Genomic DNA, 22,359 nt, shown 5'->3' with positions numbered 1-22,359 from the left:
GCTGCAGTTATAAATCACATCTGAAAAAAAAAAATCTAATAACATTTTTCTAGGTTTTTTTTTTTTTCCCTATAATGAACCAACCGCCTTGAAACATAATAAACAATGTTATATATGCAGAACTTCTCATATTTGTCATATCTAGACATCGTGTTTCTGGGACAAAGCCAAAAAAATTGCAAAATAAAAAACCCCTCCTGCGTCCTCGGCACCTTCACGCATAGTTTTTGCATGGCGTGTACTGAGCATTATATGTGTTTTTATGGGCATTTTTTTGCGTACGCGCTATTTTTACTGCATTTTTCCATTTTATAATGGAATTAACAGGAAGCGCTGCATTTTGACAAAAAAAAAAAAAAGCCATGAAAAAAACCACAATATAGGTTGGAATTTTCATATGTTACTATAGATTGACTTGTAACATGCGGACGCTGTGTTTTTTGGGTTGCATAAAAAAAACGCAATAAAAGGGAGCCTTCACACGGAGTAAACGCGTGTGTTTTTGCAAAATCCACGTGTAAAAATAAGACTCCCATTGACTTCAATGACATTTTACAGGCGTATTTTATATTTTGCAAAAATACACGCGCGTTTACTCCGTGTGAAGGCTCCCATATGCTAAAAGCAAAAGATGAGCGAGATAAGCGGCAATCACTCACCGATGACGCCGCTTATCTCGGAGGAAACGGACAATCCCACCTGTCTCCTCTGTTTATCCTGCACCTCAGGGCAAGTCCCATAGAGATGTTATTATCTGGCGATGGGGAGCAACTATATCATCACTATATATATATATATATATATATATATATATATATATATATATATATATGTGTATACATACAGTGCAGTTAAAACATAGCTTGCAGCGTTTTCCATATATACATTTATTTAACATGTTTCACCTATACAATAATAAAATCTGCACCAAAGCTATAAACCAAGTGAACACTTAGATGTGGGACTGTACACAGGTGTAGCAGAGCTGACTGTGCGTGATCTACAGAGATGAGTTTGTGCAAGGGCCAGGAACTACAACTCCCAGCATGCATATTTGCACAACTGTGCTTGGGACTCTCATAAAAGTGAATGAAGCATGCTGGGGGTTGCAGTGCATGAGCTAGGACAAGGCTCAAAAACAAAGGTTACAATGTATCGGTTATAACAAGCCCAAAGCTACAATGTATCTGTTCTATCTATGGAGAGACACAGAGCGAGTACAGATACATTGTAGCTTTGTGTTTGTTTATACATTTTGTCATCTTGGTTTCTGATTCATTGTACAGCGCTGCAGACTAGGTCGGTGCTATAGGAATGAGTTACGCCAGACCGCAGGCATTGTGCTGAGGATCACGTATTGGGCCTGAGCCAGGAATGGAGGGGGGTGGGTAGCGCTGCCTGTGGTTTGTTGGCTTCTTTCAGGGCGGTCCCAGGCTGCAGAATCCGGATGGAACCGGAGAGCCTTGCAGAAAGCTGCATCTGCCACGAGCAGAGACAGTCACGGGGCCCCAAGGTGCTGAGGGAGGGTCTGGGGGCGGCCATGATAGACTCCCCCTATGTGAGGAGTACAGAGCGCAGCATTGTGGCCAGACAGAGGATAGGAGTGACCCTCCTGTGGTCAGGCTGGCCGGGGTGCAGCTATAAAGGATTACGGTTACCCTGCCAGGGTCCAAAGAGTGACCCCGTTACAGATTCCGCTCCCCTCTGCATTTCATTTCAATAGGCATTGGTTAACCCTTTCCTCTCTGCATAACGACTCAGGAAGCATTGCCGCTACCGACCCTAAAGGTTCATGCACACCATCAGGATTGACGTGCAGAAAATCCCCCCCGTAATGTTACCATTAAAGCCAATAAGAAATTCTCAGTCTTGTGCACATGATGCAGTTTTTTTACCTCATGGACCTATGGGGCGGATTTTAAAGTTTTGCAGCTTGTTAATTATTTCTATTTTCTGGTTACATTTACCAAAATCTTTGCATGCAGATTTCCGTCAGGATTTTTTTGCATGCAAATCCTGATTTTGCGCATATAGGATAAGCGTACAGTCACACGATTGGGATTGCACGTAGGTTTTAAGGTGTAAAAGCCGCACCGTAATCCATTTGCTTTAATTTGCAAAATTTTGGAAAGAAAGCAAGAAAAAAAAAAAAAAAAGTTACAAGAAACTGCAGCAAACTCTGCAACAACATGGGGTCTCTGCTTAAAGGGGTGCTCCGCTTTGGACAGTTGCTACTTTCTGGAGGGGTCCCTTGACAATAAGACAATCCTATATACCCCCCTCCCCCCCAGTCATCAGCTGTTTACCTGCCATTCATTGATCAGTTTCCAGCACAGCGCCACCACAGGAGAAATGAAGTATTACACAGAGTCAGAGTAATACAGGACGGGGTGAGGTGGACATTGCAAATTTTATATACTTTGTAATGTATAAATGTAAATAAACATTTCAGACAAACATAAAACTTTACAAAGGCACCAACAACAGCAATGAGACCAGTGCACCGCAGCCTAAGGGGTTAAATAGCACCAACATAAGAGATGGTATGTACAATCAGACCCGGTCTACACAGGGCTCACCGTTCTCCTATATCCGGCATACACTAATCGCATGATCGCCGTGGTCATGGGATGGACACGCAGGTCCGTGTTAGATTTCGCCATAAGATAAGCGGCCGTCAGAGTAGTTTGGTGACCCCTTATCCTTCTCTCCCTATTGTAATAAACATGCAACGGATGAGCCGAGTGTGCACGTCCATGATGAAGTCAGTAAGTATCACCGGGACAGTCCTTTTTGTGCTCCCATACAGTAGAATGCCCCCTGGTAGATTTGTACATAACACCCACCAAGGGCCCATGCACTGTATAAATCCCCCATGTAGTGCCCACTCAGTACAATGCCCCCCTATGTCCCCTACACACCATAATGCCCCCTTATTAACCCTATATGGTATCATACAGCCTTGTTCATAACACCCACCAAGGGCCCATGCACTGTATAACCCCCCCCCCCCCCATGTAGTGCCCACTCAGTACAATGCCCCCCTATGTCCCCTACACACCATAATGCTCCCTTATTAACCCTATATGGTATCATACAGCCTTGTTCATAACACCCACCAATGGCCCATGCACCGTATAACCCCCCCATGTGGTGCCCCATCAGTAAAATGTCCCGTACACACCATAATGCCCCCTTATGACCCCCCCCACACACACACTATAATATCCTACTTGTCACCCACCGACAAAGTAAAGTCACCCATTACCCAGGATCGATACCAGTTTGTGAACGCCCAGGACAATTCAGATTTTTTGCAATCCCAGCACCCCATATAGAAGCGTCCCCCAACCTCTCCGGCTGTTGTAACCCGCCTGTGCAGGGAGTTGTAGTCACAGATTGGGAAACACCTGCCGTACAGCTAAACCCCTGACCGTGGGAGTTGTAAAGACCTAGGACTCGTCACCCAGCTTTCCGAGGACCAGATACAACTAAAGAGGTCACGGAACAGAAGGGCCCGAGTCTCTGTTTTCTGTCTTTTCTTTCTCACTGGGCCACAGTCCGGTTCTTTCCGGCCGTGCAGGAATTTGTAAGCAGTGATGGTAAATACGTGAGTCAGGACTAGAAAACAGGTTGTCGGGAAAGACAATGAAGATAGTATGTGAAGCATCCTGCTGGCGGTCATTAAACACGCCGCCGCTAACATCCCCTCACCTCTAAAACTTTCCATGAAGAGTCAGTCAGGTGTGTGACGGGCCGTACGCCTCCTGCCGTCTTCTCATGAACACTGCCAAACGTTAGATTCTGGGGGCGGCCATCTTTCCTGAGCTTCTTATCTGCTCTGTTAACAGCATTTAGTGATCTGCTTTACAGCACAGACAGGGCCATAGTCTGGAGCCAACTCGGTGAGGCCTATGGGCCTGAAACAAACCTTCAGCTGTATCGCCTGGGAAAATTTCCAAACTTGTAAATGGAGAAGATGTTCTTAACCTGTCTCTAGCTCCTTCAGCTTCTCCTGCCCCCTCCCATTAAATACACATTAACTTTAGTCTAATCCTCCGCTGTAAAAGTTTCTAGGAAAATGTCTTATCTTGTGAACCCGTCTGAACAAACATGGTGAGGCATCTGCTCAAATATGGCTGTCACCCCCCCAAGGGCATGCTCAGTCCTTGTAGTGCCCCAGAGATGGAGCGGGATCATAGCCGTAGCCATTAGGGATAGGGTTGAGCGATCGGGATCGGAAAAGATCGCATCCCGATCGGCGATCGAGCGAATTTCACGAAAATGATCAGAAATCGGATTTTGAAATCTCAAGATCGGCTCAACCCTAAAAGTGACTTTTCCCATAGAGAAGCATTGACTAGGGTTGACCGATCGGGATCCGATCGGCGATCGAGCGAATTTCACGATCGGGATCGGCTGGAAAATGATTGGAAATTGGATCTTAAAATCGATCCTGAAATCTCAAGATGGACTCAACCTTAATTAGGGATTATCAGGGCCGAGAGTGATCCGGGCCCCTCCCCATTGAAGGTCATGGGCCCCCTACTGTAATCAGACGTGGCCACGTGGGATGGCCATAGTACACAGCAAACCCAACTATGGCAGCAAAAAGCCCCAAAACATGGTGGCTCAGTGGTTAGCACTATGGCCTTGCAACACTGGAGTCCTGGGTTCGATTCCAACCAAGGACATCTATAAGAGCTTTGTATGTTCTCCCTGTTTTTCCATGGGTTTACTCCCACACCCCAAAGACATACTGAGGCCTGGTTGACATCTGTGTTTGGGGAGCCCACATGGGGACCCACCAAACGCATTGGTGAGCAGTGAAAGCACATGGACCCCATAGACTATAATGGGATCTCCTTGGTCTCCGCATGAGTCATGCGGACGGGAAAGTAGATCATGAAGTACTTTTCTGTCCGTACGGAGAGCGCACGGATCCCATTATAGTCTATGGGGTCCATGTGCTTTCATAAGCTCACTGCTTGCCACTGCGTTCGGTAGTCTGTTCATGCAGACTCCCCAGACGGATTACCAAACGCAGATGTGAACCGGGCCTGATAAGGAAAAAAACTAACAAAAAAAAGACATGAGCAAACTGGTTGCCAGGTTCTTTAAAAAATTTCCAAAAATATAGAGTTTTGGGGGTCGGCCGCCCATGAATCATTGTTATACTCTGGGTTCTCTTCCTACCCCGGAAGATAATGAATGGAGGCCCAGGGGTGGTGAGGACGAGATAAAAAAACATATATACTCACCTGTCCTTGGTGTCCAGTCTTCTTTCTTGGAGTCCGGTCTTCACCCATGGGCCCTTACAGTCTCTATCGGCGTCTACTCTGACATCACATGTTCTGAGGGTTGTGATTGGGTATCAGCGGTCACGTAGGACAGGCCGACATCATCTTGGATTCAGGTTGGGGGTTGTAGGCAGCTCAGCTCCATGAAAGTGAAGTCAGCTGCACTGCAATACCACATCCAACCACTGGCCGGGTGTGGCGCTGTTGTGACTAAGCAGCCATGTTTTTGTAATCCCGAGCCTCTTAAGACAAGTATGTGCTCTTGCAAACATCAGCGACATGAGCGGTCACCCCACTGCGGTGTAAACATTCAGTATGAAGCCTCAGCAGGTTCAGAAGTTTATGCAAACAGAATATGTCGTAAGACCTCCAGCAGTGTACACCGATGACAAAGTGATTTACAGGAGTCAGAAACACAATATATGGCCCGTGAGGAATTTATTGCCAATATCCTTTCCTTGTACCAAACAAGCAACTCTTTTTCATCATAAAGTGAGAAATCTGCAGATTAAACAGTTTACAGACGCACGTCCATAGCGTTCCCCTACTATATTAATATCATACAAGGATATATGAGTGGGGGTCCCCTTAAGCTTCAGATGGCGGTCTGTTGTCGGTATGAGCTGCTGTACAGTGGGGCCAATTCCATAGATGACAGGAGCGCTCATCTTACTGTGTACATGTAATGAGATGGTTAGAAAGCTCCCGAGGCTCTATATTAGGCTGAGGTCACTAGAATGCACTCTATATTGTGGTGATGTCACTAGAATGCACTCTATATTGTGGTGATGTCACTAGAATGCTCTCTATATTGTGGTGATGTCACTAGAATGCTCTCTATATTGTGGTGATGTCACTAGAATTTGCTCTATATTGTGTTAATGTCACTAGAATGTGCTCTGCATTGTGATGATGTCACTAGAATGTGCTCTGTATTGTGATGATGTCACTAGAATGCTCTCTATATTGTGGTGATGTCACTAGAATGCTCTCTATATTGTGATGATGTCACTAGAATGCTCTCTATATTGTGATGATGTCACTAGAATGTGCTCTATATTGTAATGATTCACTAGAATGCACCCTATATTGTGATGATGTCACTAGAATGTTCTCTATATTTTGATGATGTCACTAGAATGTTCTCTGTATTGTGATGATGTCACTAGAATGTTCTCTATATTGTGATGATGTCACTAGAACGTGCTCTATATTGTGTTAATGTCACTAGAATACTCTCTATATTGTGTTAATGTCACTAGAATGTTCTCTATACTGTGTTAATGTCATTAGAATGTGCTTTGTATTGTGATGATGTCACTAGAATGTGCTCTGTATTGTGATGATATCACTAGAATGCACTCTATATTGTGGTGATGTCACTAGAATGCGCTCTATATTGTGATGATGTCACTAGAATGCGCTCTATATTGTAATGATGTCACTAGAATGCGCTCTATATTGTGATGATGTCACTAGAATACGCTCTATATTTTGATGATGTCACTAGAATGCACCCTATATTGTGATGATGTCACTAGAATGTTCTCTATATTGTGATGATGTCACTAGAATGTTCTCTATATTGTGATGATGTCACTAGAATGCGCTCTATATTTTGATGATGTTACTAGAATGTTCTCTATATTGTGATGATGTCACTAGAATGTTCTCTATATTGTGATGATGTCACTAGAATGCACTCTATATTTTGATGATGTCACTAGAATGTTCTCTATATTGTGATGATGTCACTAGAATGTTCTCTATATTGTGGTGATGTCACTAGAATGCTCTCTATATTGTGGTGATGTCACTAGAATGCTCTCTATATTGTGGTGATGTCACTAGAATTTGCTCTATATTGTGTTAATGTCACTAGAATGTGCTCTGTATTGTGATGATGTCACTAGAATGCTCTCTATATTGTGGTGATGTCACTAGAATGCGCTCTATATTGTGGTGATGTCACTAGAATGCTCTCTATATTGTGATGATGTCACTAGAATGCTCTCTATATTGTGATGATGTCACTAGAATGTTCTCTATATTGTGATGATGTCACTAGAATGTGCTCTATATTGTGGTGATGTCACTAGAATGTTCTCTATATTGTGATGATGTCACTAGAATGTGCTCTATATTGTGGTGATGTCACTAGAATGCGCCCTATATTGTGGTGATGTCCTTAGAATGTTCTCTATATTGTGGTGATGTCACTAGAATGTTCTCTATATTGTGATGATGTCACTAGAATGCTCTCTATATTGTGATGATGTCACTAGAATGCACCCTATATTGTAATGATGTCACTAGAATGCGCTCTATATTTTGATGATGTCACTAGAATGTTCTCTATATTGTGAATGTTCTCTATATTGTGATGATGTCACTAGAATGCTCTCTATATTGTGATGATGTCACTAGAATGTTCTCTATATTGTGATGATGTCACTAGAATTCTCTCTATATTGTGATGATGTCACTAGAATGTTTTCTATATTGTGATGATGTCACTAGAATGCGCTCTATATTGTGATGATGTCACTAGAATGCCCTCTATATTGTAATGATGTCACTAGAATGCGCTCTATATTTTGATGATGTCACTAGAATGCACCCTATATTGTGATGATGTCACTAGAATGTTCTCTATATTGTGATGATGTCACTAGAATGTTCTCTATATTGTGATGATGTCACTAGAATGCGCTCTATATTTTGATGATGTCACTAGAATGTTCTCTATATTGTGATGATGTCACTAGAATGTTCTCTATATTGTGATGATGTCACTAGAATGTTCTCTATATTGTGATGATGTCACTAGAATGCACTCTATATTTTGATGATGTCACTAGAATGTTCTCTATATTGTGATGATGTCACTAGAATGTTCTCTATATTGTGGTGATGTCACTAGAATGCTCTCTATATTGTGGTGATGTCACTAGAATTTGCTCTATATTGTGTTAATGTCACTAGAATGTGCTCTGTATTGTGATGATGTCACTAGAATGTGCTCTGCATTGTGATGATGTCACTAGAATGTGCTCTGTATTGTGATGATGTCACTAGAATGCTCTCTATATTGTGGTGATGTCACTAGAATGCGCTCTATATTGTGGTGATGTCACTAGAATGCTCTCTATATTGTGATGATGTCACTAGAATGCTCTCTATATTGTGATGATGTCACTAGAATGTTCTCTATATTGTGATGATGTCACTAGAATGTGCTCTATATTGTGGTGATGTCACTAGAATGTTCTCTATATTGTGATGATGTCACTAGAATGTTCTCTATATTGTGATGATGTCACTAGAATGTGCTCTATATTGTGGTGATGTCACTAGAATGCGCCCTATATTGTGGTGATGTCCTTAGAATGTTCTCTATATTGTGGTGATGTCACTAGAATGTTCTCTATATTGTGATGATGTCACTAGAATGCTCTCTATATTGTGATGATGTCACTAGAATGCACCCTATATTGTAATGATGTCACTAGAATGCGCTCTATATTTTGATGATGTCACTAGAATGTTCTCTATATTGTGAATGTTCTCTATATTGTGATGATGTCACTAGAATGCTCTCTATATTGTGATGATGTCACTAGAATGTTCTCTATATTGTGATGATGTCACTAGAATGCTCTCTATATTGTGATGATGTCACTAGAATGTTTTCTATATTGTGGTGATGTCACTAGAATGCTCTCTATATTGTGGTGATGTCACTAGAATGCTCTCTATATTGTGGTGATGTCACTAGAATGCTCTCTATATTGTGGTGATGTCACTAGAATTTGCTCTATATTGTGTAAATGTCACTAGAATACTCTCTATATTGTGGTGATGTCACTAGAATGCACTCTATATTGTGATGATGTCACTAGAATGTTCTCTATATTGTGATGATGTCACTAGAATGTGCCCTATATTGTGGTGATGTCACTAGAATACTCTCTATATTGTGGTGATGTCACTAGAATGCACTCTATATTGTGATGATGTCACTAGAATGTTCTCTATATTGTGATGATGTCACTAGAATGTTCTCTATATTGTGTTAATGTCACTAGAATACTCTCTATATTGTGTTAATGTCACTAGAATGTTCTCTATATTGTGTTAATGTCATTAGAATGTGCTCTGTATTGTGATGATATCACGGCCAGTATTGAAGTACTCTCATATTCTGCTAATAACACTGCGCTTGAATGCGCATGCGCATCGGCGCCCTTCTAATTGGTTAGTGCTCCTGCACTATAACTGGGAAGGTCAGGAGATAGAGGCGAATGCGCGCTTGCGCATAGGCCTCTTTCCCATTAGCCAATTGTCCGCACTCTGCCCCGTATAGGAGAAGAAGTGGAGCGACATAGAGGCACCGTTCCAAAAGGTAAAAACCTATCACCTCTATGTATGGGAGTAGGCCCTCGGCCAATTGGTCAAATGGGCTATTGTTAGTCTTCCTTCTGGTCCTCTCTTTTAGTAATGGAGTCATTTCTGGCATTTTCATTGGCTATAATTTGAAGTCACTTCATGTGTTTCCTATATGCTCAATTGTCTCTGCAGTATTTAAACCTGTCTCTCTGTTCATTTGAGATTGCATTTGAGGCTTGAGAAAGCGCACATAGTTGCGTGAAACGGCTGATGTCACTAGAATACGCTCTATATTTTGATGATGTCACTAGAATGTTCTCTATATTGTGATGATGTCACTAGAATGTTCTCTATATTGTGATGATGTCACTAGAATGTTCTCTATATTGTGATGATGTCACTAGAATGTTCTCTATATTGTGATGATGTCACTAGAATGTGCTCTATATTGTGGTGATGTCACTAGAATGTTCTCTATATTGTGATGATGTCACTAGAATGTGCTCTATATTGTGGTGATGTCACTAGAATGTTCTCTATATGGTGATGATGTCACTAGAATGCTCTCTATATTGTGATGATGTCCCTAGAATGCGCTCTATATTGTGATGATGTCCCTAGAATGCGCTCTATATTGTGATGATGTCACTAGAATGCTCTCTATATTGTGATGATGTCACTAGAATGTGCTCTATATTGTGATGATGTCACTAGAATGCGCTCTATATTGTAATGATGTCACTAGAATGCGCTCTATATTGTGATGATGTCACTAGAATGTTCTCTATATTGTAGTGATGTCACTAGAATGTTCTCTATATTGTGATGATGTCACTAGAATGCACTCTATATTGTAATGATGTCACTAGAATGCGCTCTATATTGTAATGATGTCACTAGAATGCGCTCTATATTTTGATGATGTCACTAGAATGCTCTCTATATTGTGATGATGTCACTAGAATGTGCTCTATATTGTGATGATGTCACTAGAATGCGCTCTATATTGTGATGATGTCACTAGAATGTGCTCTATATTGTGATGATGACACTAGAATGCGCTCTATATTGTAATGATGTCACTAGAATGCACTCTATATTGTGATGATGTCACTAGAATGTTCTCTATATTGTAGTGATGTCACTAGAATGTTCTCTATATTGTAATGATGTCACTAGAATGCACTCTATATTGTAATGATGTCTCTAGAATGCACTCTATATTGTGATGATGTCACTAGAATGTTCTCTATATTGTAGTGATGTCACTAGAATGTTCTCTATATTGTGATGATGTCACTAGAATGCACTCTATATTGTGATGATGTCACTAGAATGCGCTCTATATTGTAATGATGTCACTAGAATGCACTCTATATTGTGATGATGTCACTAGAATGTTCTCTATATTGTAGTGATGTCACTAGAATGTTCTCTATATTGTGATGATGTCACTCTCTGTATTGCAGTTCCTCTGCTGACTAGTGACAGATTAGAGCCATGTGCCCCTTCCCCCCTCCCCCAGACCTTTCCCACTATAGAGCAGCTCTATGTTCCAGCTAGTAGTCGGGGCCCCTCTTTGATCCCCATATACCCTGGTGTGAGATGAGAAGGCCGGGCATTATAATGCGGTTTATGGGGTGACGCCTGGTGGCAGCCGCACAAGGATACGTCTAGTTCAGCTATAAAACCCTTATGATAAATGACTATGAGAACTGTGTGTATACATGTGCAGTACTACAGGCTGCCTTATATAAGAGCCCCATATCAAAGCTTCTAGAACATTCTACAGTGAGAGTAGTGGCTACATAGAGGGTCCTGCTGCATACATCCAATTGTCCATGTCCATGAGTTTCTTCATTCAATGATCCTTTGGCTAATTCCTCTATGGGAGTCCTGCACAGGTTCTGATCACAATAAAGGGCGCCTATGGTATGTACATTAAAGAAGGACGCTACTTTGACAATCCTATGTGTATGGGACTGGTAGACCCTGCCAACAAGGGGTATAGCTACTGGGGATGTCCTGGATTCAGTGGGACAGTCCTAGATTTGGGTTGCTGTCCTACTATACGAAAAGACAGGCGGTATGTCCCATCTTTACCTCTATCTGCATCCTCAGGACTCCTGCTCCGCCATTCACTCCCTGACACTGTGACCTCAACAGCCCAAACTCCAGACTGATACATTGTAACAAACTAGCAGAGAGATCTGTGCAGCTGCTGCTGATGTATCCAGTCTAGACAATGCTCTGTGAGCTCAACAGCCCGAACTCCACACTGATACATTGTAACAAACTAGCAGAGAGATCTGTGCAGCTGCTGCTGATGTATCCAGTCTAGACAATGCTCTGTGAGCTCAACAGCCCGAACTCCACACTGATACATTGTAACAAACTAGCAGAGAGATCTGCGCAGCTGCTGCTGATATATCCAGTCTAGACAATGCTCTGTGAGCTCAACAGCCTGGACTCCAGACTGATACATTGTAACAAACTAGCAGAGAGATCTGTGCAGCTGCTGCTGATGTGTGCACTCACAGAGCATTGTCCAGGCTGGATACAGTCTATGAGAATGTTCTAGAATGTTACATTTATTCAGAGACTATTTACAATACAATGGTCTGTGTGCAGTGAGTAAGGGGTTAAGCTTTGCACCCATGCTGGTACTCTGTGACTTCCTGCAGATCTCTCACACCTGGTGACACAATAGATGAGACGTTTCCAGGTTGGGGAGGGCCCCGCCATTGTCTCTTTTGTCACCTTCCAGCCACAATCACCAGATTCATCATCTCCAAGCTGACACTCTGCAGGCAGTTCTGGCCGGGATCTGGTGGGAACTCGCCAGTCACTGAGCGAAGGTTGGACAGAACTGGTCTCACAGGGCAGGAGACCTACCTGTATGGGCGAGGAGACGGGACATGAGTCAGTACGAGATGAGATCAAGCTTTACAGGGCCTCACACAGTATAGCACCCTCTTTACTGCCCCCCACACAGTATAGCACCCTCTTTATTGTATAATACCCCCTGTGGTCATCACACACTATATGCACAGATTTTGCTCTGGGGTAAAAGGGCTCCAAGGTTCCTCCTTTTAGTTTTGGCTACTTATGCAGTCCGGTCCTTGCACCCCTAGGAATAGCTGAATTTGCTATGAGGTGCTGCAGACAGCCAGACGCTCCTCCCGCAGAGTCCACAGTATTTGCACGGCAATGATTCCGTAGCGGTTCTGACTTTTTGTTCTAATTTTTGTTTGTTTTTGGAGGGAAATAGAGATCCCAAACCTTTTGAGTTGAACAAATTCGGACAGAACCAGAAGTGAAATGATTATATTCAGGGATCACTTCCAACCCCAGAGTATGATGCTATACCTCGCAACCGTGCCGGATTCTGCGGGACAGTCCAGGATTGGGGGTCCTGTCCCACGGTCCCGGTTGGCAGGAGGTATGTCTTGGACTCAACTCATCTGCGTCCGGAGAGTTGAATACAGTGCTGATTACAGTGGTGAAGCTCGAATAGACAAATCCTACTTCACCACTGTGCCCCCTCTTCATCTGCCAAAGTTTAACATAAAAAACACTGATACTCACCTCTCCTCGCTCCCCTGCTGCTCTATCTCAGGTCTCTTGTCCCGCAGTGTTGAGGGACTGCAGGCGTGATGCGAGTGATGTCATCACATTGCGTCTACAGTCCCTCAACACTGCGGGACAAGAGACCTGAGACAGAGCAGCAGGGGAGCGAGGAGAGGTGAGTATCAGTGTTTTTTATGTTAAACTTTGGCAGATGAAGAGGGACATTAAACTGTAGGGGCAGATTGAGGGTGGACAATAAACTGGTGGGGACATATGATGTGGACATTAAACTGTGGGGGTAGAGGAAGGGGGACAATAAACTGGGAGGGCATATGAAGGGGACATTAAACTTTGGGGGCAGATAGAAGGGGCATTAAACTGTTGGGGCAGATGAAGAAGGACACTAAGCTGGGTACAGATGGAGGGGGCATTAAACTGGGGACAGCTGGAGGAGGACAATAATCTCCCCGTCTGGTTGCCCCCAGTTTAATGTCCCCCTCCAGGTGCCACAGTTTAATGTCCCCCACCAGCTAACCCCGCAGTTTAATGTCCCCCTCTAGTTGCCCCCAGTTTGAACTGGGGCAGCTGAAGGGGGACATTAAATGACAACTCCAGGACCTCACTTGGTATGTGCATTATTTAGGGGCCACATTAGAAGGGCCGCTCTTATAATGCCGCTATTATCCTATGGATCCCAAATATGACCAAGCGCCCCATGCTCCAGTTGTCCCCTGTTGATGCAGGTATATGAGACTTTGCTCGCTGTCTGTTTATGGCAGGGGGTGAGCCGCTTGTCAGCTCCTGGGCTCTAATACCTGGTAAACATTCCTGCCATTTATGGGTCTGACCTCATCCTAATGTTGTAACCGGCAACAGAAGATGATTTTATTTCTGCAGATTCCTAGAATTTCCAATTCATCGGAACGACCAATTGCCGAATGTAATGGTAACATATAAGGAGCGGGTCATAGGGAGGGCACAGGGGGATGTGTCACAACCTTTATACCAAGGCTGGTTCTTCCCATCCAGAGCTTACTGCAAGTTTATATGGAATTCTTTATACCCCGCTCACCATTGGACCCCCAATTCTACATAGCTAGTCCTGCTCTCAGCTGATACATTGTATCCAGTCTAGACAATGCTCTGTGAGCTCAACAGCCTGGACTCCACACTGATACATCGTATCCAGTCTAGACAATGCTCTGTGAGCTCAACAGCCTGGACTCCACACTGATACATTGTTACAAACTAGCACAGAGATTTATGCAGCTGAAGCTGATGTATCCAGTTTGGACACTGCTCTGTGAGCTCAACAGCCTGGACTCAAGACTGATACATTGTAGCAAACTAGCAGAAAGATTGGTGACGCTGCTACTGACGTATCCAGTTTGGACAATGCTCTGTGAGCTCAACAGCCTGGACTCCACACTGATACATTGTTACAAACTAGCAGATAGATTTATGCAGCTGAAGCTGATGTATCCAGTTTGGACAATGCTCTATGAGCTCAACAGCCTGGACTCAAGATAGATACATTGTAGCAAACTAGTAGAGAGGTCTGTGCAGCTGCTGCTGACATATCCAGTTTGGACAATGCTCTGTGAGCTCAACAGCCTGGACTACACACTGATACATTGTTACAAACTAGCAGAGAGATTTATGCAGCTGAAGCTGATGTATCCAGTTTGGACAATGCTCTGTGAGCTCAACAGCCTGGACTCAAGACTGATACATTGTAGCAAACTAGCAGAGAGGTCCGTGCAGCTGCTGCTGACATATCCAGTTTGGACAATGCTCTGTGAGCTCAACATCTTGGACTCTTCACGGATACATTTCAGCTATTAAAGCGGGCCATGTTTTATTCCACGTGCGTCTTAAATAAAGCGACCTGACAACCTTCGCACCTTGTGTGGTTTCATAAGACATGGCTGTTGCAATATGGGAAGTGCGGCCGCTTCTCACATAAATCATGTCAAGAGTAATTGGAGGATTTAACAAATCAATCCAGCAGATTACGTAACTTGTTATGTAACCGCCATAATGAGACACATTTCTGCCAGGACCAGAGGTGTCGGAGGTGTCGGACCAGATCTGACACCTCTGAGCAGGTGACACACTGCAGGTAATCTGTGATGTGTAATCTAATACTATAGTCCTGTGATAAAACCAGAAAAATCCAACCATGGCCAGCCCGTGCTGAATGTGCCTGGGACCTGTCTTACAATATGGCAGTGTTATGTAGACATAGTATATCTCCTTTATTAGATTGTATGGATTGGTTATATGGTCACTTTATGGTGGTATTATTGTATGAGCACTGTGTCGCGGTATTTATTTAGGATTTTATGATATTTAGGCAACTGGGTTATCTGGTCAACACACAGGAGTGTACGGTGTATTAAACCTCAGCCAGCCCTTTGTGTAGATGAGGGCTTAGAGGTGGCGGGGTCCTCCGAGTACTGGTGTGACTATAGCAGCTCCAGTGGTCACAACTGCAACCAGGCCCCGAAGCCCAGGGGCCCACACCAGGGCTGGATAAACTACTTAAAAAAATAAAAAATCTTGATACATTCCCTTTAAGCAGGTGCCTTTAAGCAATGCCCCGAAAGAGTTAATCCCGAAGATAGATAGAACAGTTTTCTGTAGAAATATTTGTAGGAGAATTTCCTAGAAGAGCCTCCTTAATCCTTTAAAGACTCACCCGCCTCTGACCCGCAGGATCTTGCAGCATTTAGTTATATGTCTTATGTGAGTCCTCTACCTACGCCCAGAGCGGGGTCAAGGAACAAAGGAGTTCATGGAATTTGTGATTCTCTAATGTAGCCAATGTAGGAGATACATAGTCATTAAGTTTCGGGGTAGTCTTACCCTTCTTCAGGCCTGATGGAAGTTTGGACAAGATGTTTACCTCCTCACTTCTGCACGTCCTCATGGCCGCTACCCCACCACCTTATGTAGATCCCGATGTCCCTTGTATGTAAACTTGTAATATGAACGTCACATAATATACCGCACAATACGGGATGTGACTCCCAAACCCAACTCTTTAGGATGGCGTTATACACACTTGTCACAGGCACTGCCTCGAGGGGCGCACAGCTATCCCAGGTATGATAAGGTCACATGTAGGAAAGCGACTAGGAATATTCTAACTGGCCCTGCACCAGCACCCACACAGTATAATGCCCCCTACCTGGCCTCCACACAGTATAATGCCCCCTACCTGGCCTCCACACAGTATAATGCCCCTTACCTGGCCTCCACACAGTATAATGCCCCTTACCAGACCCCATACAGTATAATACCCCCTTACTTGGCACCCATGCAGTATAATACCCCCTTTCCTGGCCTCCACACAGTATAATGCCCCCTTACCTGACCCCATACAGTATAGAACCCCCTACCTAGCCACCATACAGTCATACAGTATAATGCCCCCTTAGCTCTACACAGTATAATGCTCTGTTTACTAAACCATACATGGTATAATGCTGCCGTTCCATGCCCCCTTTCTTGGCCTCCACATGATATAATGCTTCTTTTACTGATTCCCCATGATATATTGCCCACTTTACTGACTCTTCCCATAGTATAATGCCCCATTTACTGATTCCTTACATTGTATTGCCACATTACTGGCCCCCCCACAGTATACTACCCCTTAATTGCCCCCCATGCTCCAGCAGGTAACGGCCAATATTCACCCATCCCCGCTCCTGCTCAGGGTCTCCTCCGCTTCACCTTCAGCCTCTTGCTGCACATTACCTCCCGCCATTGGACAGTATCAGGACGCGAGGACCAGGAGCGGGTTAGCATCGGGATGGAATGTGCAGCGGTCCCTGGAGGTGGAGGAGGCCACGAGCAGGAGAGGAGACGGGTAAGTGCATATATTAATAAAAAAAGCATTGGGCCCTTATAACCGCTACGGCCAGCAGAGTCTTCTTATAAAATTGGAGATTAAAATCAGATTTTTTCATGAAAAGATTCTTCTCTGTGTTTGCTCTATTCTTGTGATGGCCATTTGCAGGGGATGTAATGGATTCCTGGGCTCCTAGCTAGCGGGAAAAAAAGCAAACGGCTCCCATTGAAGTGAATGGGAGCCGCTTTTGCAGACGGATTTTGAGGCAGATTCCGCGTCGAAATCCGCCTGCAAAAAACTCCATGTGAACATACGAAGAATGGGACTTAGGAATCTAGTCTGTACTGCATGTAAAATTGGACATCACATCCCAAGTCTATGACGGCAAACAGTGGGGTTATGAACCGATGGAGGTTGGAATGGAGGTCTATCCTCTTCAGTGATGAGTCCTGGAATGGAGGTCTATCCTCTTCAGTGATGAGTCCTGGAATGGAGGTCTATCCTCTTCAGTGATGAGTCCTGGAATGGAGGTCTGTCCTCTTTAGTGATGGCTCCTGTAATGGAGGTCTATCCTTTTCAGTGAGGAGTCCTGGAATGGAGGTCTATCCTCTTCAGTGATGAGTCCTGGAATGGAGGTCTATCCTTTTCAGTGAGGAGTCCTGGAATGGAGGTCTATCCTCTTCAGTGAGGAGTCCTGGAATGGAGGTCTATCCTCCTCAGTGATGAGTCCTGGAATGGAGGTCTATCCTCTTCAGGGATGAGTCCTGGAATGGAGGTCTATCCTCTTCAGTGAGGAGTCCTGGAATGGAGGTCTATCCTCTTCAGTGATGAGTCCTGGAATGGAGGTCTATCCTCTTCAGTGAGGAGTCCTGGAATGGAGGTCTATCCTCTTCAGTGAGGAGTCCTGGAATGGAGGTCTATCCTCTTCAGTGATAAGTCCATGAATGGAGGTCTATCCTCTTCAGGGAGGACTCCTGGAATGGAGGTCTATCCTCTTCAGTGAGGAGTCCTGGAATGGAGGTCTATCCTCTTCAGTGATAAGTCCATGAATGGAGGTCTAGCTTCTTCAGTGATGAGTCTTGGAATGGAGATCTATCCTCTTCAGTGATGAGTCCTGGAAAAGAGGTCTATCCTCTTCAGTGATGAGTCTTGGAATGGAGATCTATCCTCTTCAGTGATGAGTCCTGGAATGGAGGTCTATCCTCTTCAGTGATGAGTCCTGGAATGGAGGTCTATCCTCTTCAGTGATGAGTCCTGGAATGGAGGTCTGTCCTCTTCAGTGATGGCTCCTGTAATGGAGGTCTATCCTCTTCAGTGAGGAGTCCTGGAATGGAGGTCTATCCTCTTCAGTGAGGAGTCCTGGAATGGAGGTCTATCCTCTTCAGTGATGGAGTCCTGGAATGGAGGTCTATCCTCTTCAGTGATGAGTCCTGGAATGGAGGTCTATCCTCTTCAGTGATGAGTCTTGGAATGGAGATCTATCCTCTTCAGTGATGAGTCCTGGAATGGAGGTCTATCCTCTTCAGTGATGAGTCCTGGAATGGAGGTCTGTCCTCTTCAGTGATGGCTCCTGTAATGGAGGTCTATCCTCTTCAGTGAGGAGTCCTGGAATGGAGGTCTATCCTCTTCAGTGAGGAGTCCTGGAATGGAGGTCTATCCTCTTCAGTGATGGAGTCCTGTAATGGAGGTCTATCCTCTTCAGTGATGAGTCCTGGAATGGAGGTCTATCCTCTTCAGTGAGGAGTCCTGGAATGGAGGTCTATCCTCTTCAGTGATGGAGTCCTGGAATGGAGGTCTATCCTCTTCAGTGATGGAGTCCTGGAATGGAGGTCTATCCTCTTCAGTGATGAGTCCTGGAATGGAGGTCTATCTTCTTCAGTGATGAGTCTTGGAATGGAGGTCTATCCTCTTCAGTGATGAGTCCTGGAATGGAGATCTATCCTCTTCAGTGATGAGTCCTGGAATGGAGGTCTATCCTCTTCAGTGATGAGTCTTGGAATGGAGGTCTATCCTCTTCAGTGATGAGTCCTGGAATGGAGGTCTATCCTCTTCAGTGATGAGTCTTGGAATGGAGGTCTATCCTCTTCGGTAATGGAGTCCTGGAATGGAGGTCTATCCTCTTCAGTGATGAGTCCTGGAATGGAGGTCTATCCTCTTCAGTGATGAGTCCTGGAATGGAGGTCTATCCTCTTCAGTGATGGCTCCTGTAATGGAGGTCTATCCTCTTCAGGGAGGACTCCTGGAATGGAGGTCTATTCTCTTCAGTAATGGAGTTCTGGAATGGAGGTCTATTCTCTTCGGTGATGAGTCCTGGAATGGAGGTCTATCCTCTTCAGTGATGAGTCCTGGAATGGAGGTCTATCCTCTTCAGTGATGAGTCCTGGAATGGAGGTCTATCCTCTTCAGTGATGGGTCCTGGAATGGAGGTCTATCCTCTACAGTGATGGGTCCTGGAATGGAGGTCTATCCTCTTCAGTAATGGAGGTCTGTCCTCTTCAGTGATGGGTCCTGGAATGGAGGTCTATCCTCTTCAGTGATGAGTCCTGGAATGGAGGTCTATCTTCTTCAGTAATGAGCCCCGCTTTTGTCTCAGGTGCAATGATAGCTGTAGATTGGTCTGAAGACCTGAAGCAGTCAGACTCCTCTAGTCTACATTTCGGGAACTGTCACAGCTCAGCACTGATTTGGTGTGGCCATTTCTCCAGAGTGTCCCAGGACAATGTCAGGTCACAAGTGGCCTAACCACTTACTATTGGCTGCAGCGTCTCGGGACTTCATTAATCCATTCCAGGATCTCCAGCGTTCCAAGCCTTTTCTACATTGTTGCAACTTCATAGTTGAGGAGTGTCCTTTTTCGGGATACTGTGGTGGCGGTGGCTCCATCCCATACTGTGACACCCACGGTGGTGGCCTTGGAGGGTCGAGTTGGCCACGAGGCCAAACTGGGGGTGAAGTTTTACCGGCAGGCATTGTACAATGTAGACAAGACTGAAACATTGTTATCTTGGCTTAGGAATGTACAGTGTAAACAGAAAGCCCTTGGGCTCGGAGCTGTGTTCAGTAAACAGGATGATCATGTGCTATCAATGTGCTGTGGAAATTTCCTATCGTTCGCAGCGCTGGCCGGGGCGGCGGGTGCTGGGCTATTACTTGCTCCAGCACATGGTATAATGTCTGACTGGTTCTCCGCTCTATGGGTTAAATAAGTTCACCGCTTACCCAGATACTTTTGGTAGGTCTTCCAAGTTCAGACCAGACCGGGGCTGTCCAGACGGTGACACGAAGGTCGAGTCACCTGTAAAGAACCATGTAAATAGGACTTGTGTGTATTCCCAGGGTCCATTGCTTAGGCCTACTGGATTCCCAGCTACAGTTCGGGTTCTACATTGTAGCTGTTCTTTGCCTGAAACTTTTTGGACACCGGAAAATCCCTAAAGAGCCCCGACAGATCTCCAACAATACAGTAAGAAAGTTATAGGCGTCAGAAGACGAAGGTTAATTCACTCCACTCACTCAATCTTGCACTCAGGGCTGCAAATTCAATATAAATCGCGCCCCAGCACAGTGCACGCACCCCAGATACACGCCGCCACCAACACTCACATGCACACTAATGCTTCATAACCGTGTGAACAGTCAGTACTAGCCTCATTTTTTATGGCTACCATACTGACCCATTCATACATGGTCGTGTATCGGGCCGTGAACTGGATGTAAAACTCTATCTCTCTAGCGCCACCTATAGGAGCTTTTCTGTAATAGTTTAACAATACCGCCATCTAGTGGTCACATGCATATAAAACTCTATCTCTCTAGCGCCACCTATAGGAGCTTCTCTGTAATAGTTTAACAATACCACCATCTAGTGGTCACATGCATTAGCGCACTTAGGCCAGCATTTGGATCTCCGACAATAAGATTAGGACCAAACCAAAAGTAGGGGCAAATCTGTCCTAGAAGTTCTTCTCTATAACTGGACACTGACAACAGGTTGACTTCTTATATGTAGGACTTGGTGTTGTCAGTTTTTTACAATCCTGTCACTTCCCCTGGCAGATTCTCATTTACATGTCATAAAAAGTGTGCAAGAGCAGAAAATGGGAGTCTACCGATTTACGTGTTTTTTCCAATATTCCCCAGTCGTCCAGCAGGTGGCGCCTCAACATCATATATAGAAGCAGCGCAGCCAATAGGGAGCTGAGAAAGCAAATCCTCTCCAACTTCACTAAGAATAGGAACTAAGGACAGGGGAGCGGCAAGGATGAGACTGATCTACTAGTCATGAATCTAGGAAAGCTGTGGCCATTGTAATGGAGTTATTCACCCAGCTTTCCCACAATTCTGAATAGCAAATCATCCTTGTTATACAGCAAGTGATAGAGCTGCGGTGAAGGCGCCGGGCCGCTAGACAAGGGACGGAGCTTTCTGCTTCCCATATTGTGTACAAGACGGGCACCGGAAGTGGCTCCATACAGCTGTTCGGTCCAGGGGCCGGGTGTTTGCCCCCTACTGATCAGGTATTTATGGTCTATACAGAGGATAGGCCATAAAAAAATGAAGCCGGACAACCCCTTTAAGTCACTGTATTCATCAGGACAACACAATACAGTATGGCTGAAACTAACAATTTAAAGGGATTGTTCACAATGGGATTGTGGACACAAATTAGGGTCCATTAGTCAAATGGGTGGAAACACTGCATAACATGCAGCACACTGAGACCCCACCCCCAGAGAAATCACAGTGTTACTGCCCACTGAGTTCAATGGTAGCTGTATTCATTCCAATGCGCTGAGCTCCCCCTAGTGGTTACATTGCAAAATATGGTATTCATAATGAGTTTATTGGAGAAGCAGCAAAATATAATTTTGCAGATATCTATGTATGCCACGAAATAACAACTTGGTGCATCTTTACTCTGTTCAGTGCAGTTCTTCTATTATTCCTCCTGGAAATGTATGAATAAGACCTGGGCTACCTTGAGACGTTTTGTAGGGAGCTACAGCTGCAGTATACAGCCATACATTAGGTTGCAGACAATCTTGCAGACTGCATAAAGTCTATGTATAGTCTGGAGCAGGTCCTGTGTCATTCAAGCTAAAATGATGTCCTGAAATCCACAGGGGGCTCCTTTATTATTGGGCTCCACCATGTGGCCAGATGGCAGATTACAACCTAATTCTGTATATTTCTTTCTGTCAAACATGTTTCTAGGGGTGCAGCACATTTTGAAACGGCTTT

The sequence above is a fragment of the Leptodactylus fuscus genome, chromosome 1 (assembly GCF_031893055.1).
Source record: "Leptodactylus fuscus isolate aLepFus1 chromosome 1, aLepFus1.hap2, whole genome shotgun sequence".
Taxonomy (NCBI): Eukaryota; Metazoa; Chordata; class Amphibia; order Anura; family Leptodactylidae; genus Leptodactylus; species Leptodactylus fuscus.
This window is presented reverse-complemented; position numbering follows the sequence as displayed.